The 1,509-nt window shown below is 34.7% G+C and overlaps 1 protein-coding gene across 4 annotated transcripts in view; it reads left to right on the top strand.

Annotated features, from left to right (window-relative positions):
* FHOD3 (formin homology 2 domain containing 3) overlaps positions 1-1,509 on the top strand; it is a 640,284-nt gene that overhangs the window by 98,641 nt on the left and 540,134 nt on the right. The gene's annotated exons all lie outside the window — the stretch shown is intronic.

Raw genomic sequence — 1,509 nt, 5'->3', positions numbered from 1 at the left:
TTTTTTTTTTTTGATCTTTCTCTTATGCGTTAATAATCTCTATTTAAATAGAACATTTTATTTTAAAAATTATTGTCAGCTTTATGGCCACTGGTTGCCACATTTCAACCTCTATATATTGTTTGGGGTTGTGTGTTCTGGCAGTGAAAGATACTAAATTTTAGAATGGACCTTTTTTTAAACAGTATATTTCCTAGAAAGAAAAGATATCACTTACAGTATAATAATGTTCGTAAACCACTTAAATGTTTATCTGAATTTACTGTTTGTTTGTTTTTACTGCCCTTTCTGTTTTAGATTCTTACCTACCACCCATTACATTTTCTGAGTGGCTTGCAATCTTTATCCTCACGAGACCAGGTGGTATGGACAGAGAACATGCTTTTATGCCCTTCAGATGGAAAATCTGAGACACGGCAATATTGATCTCATGTCCTCAAAGATATTTAGACTTAAGTACCTTTGTCGATCTGACAGTAGGTGACGTGTCCAAGGTAACACAGGACATCTCTGATAGGGAGGAAGCAAAATTAGGTCCTTCTAGTCCCAAGCAAGCACCCTAAACACTGAACCATCTTAGTATCTTTTTTTTGTAGGTTAGTTCTCTCCCACTCCTCCCACCCCTGTTTTGTCAGTGATAGCAATGCAAAAAATGGAGCTTAGAAGGTGAGTTTTTAAATTTCTAAGATCCATAATCCAAGTATATGCTATAAGAAGAGCATAGCACAGTGATATGAATAAAACATGCCAATAAATGTTACTAATTTAACCATTTATTTGCCATCTTTAATTTCCAACTGTGCTGAAGAATTTTGCAAATTAGATATTCTGTGAGAGTTATTTTGCCCCTGTGGTAGAAAGGGATGGCTGTACATAATTTACAGGAGACAAAGTGCTGAAGGTTATTGTGTTCACTGGGAACTGCAGGAGGAATTTAGGTAGGCAGATAGTACTGAAATTGGAACATCTCCAGAAAAAATGGGCTTAAATTTTTGCTATACAGAATAGATGTGGGTGAATAGTATGTGAATAGCTTGGCATTTCAAAAGACCTGCAGAGCAAAAGCAGTCTTAGACAAGTTTTTCTACATTGTAAAATTTCATTGTATACCACTGTAAAATGTGCATATGATGGGCAATGGAATATAAAGGTTTGATTTAAATCTATGAGAAATCCTATTACAATAGTGGCAGTGTACCTTAGCTATGAGTATATAAACAACTCCATTCTAACCCGTCTTCTCAGTCACCTGTATATTTCTGACTTTTCCTAGGCCTAGTGATTTCAGGTCTGTGTGTCTGTCTGTCTCTCTCTATATATGCATATATAGCCTGTTAAATATATGTATATATATTTACCAGGCAATACTGTGATTCTTTTCTTTGATACAGGCTACCACCATACCTTGTACCAGTTTTTTTTTTTTTTTTTTAATCACAGTTCTTTCAGAAAAAAGGAACTTCTGCTTATTTTTATAACAAGGAAGGAATTACTCTCTTAGAAAGTTTG

This window comes from Crocodylus porosus, unplaced genomic scaffold (assembly GCF_001723895.1).
Source record: "Crocodylus porosus isolate Cpor-Errol unplaced genomic scaffold, CroPor_comp1, whole genome shotgun sequence".
Taxonomy (NCBI): domain Eukaryota; kingdom Metazoa; phylum Chordata; order Crocodylia; family Crocodylidae; genus Crocodylus; species Crocodylus porosus.
Note: the sequence above shows the minus strand (reverse complement) of the source record. Positions and strands in the feature narration are given on the sequence as shown.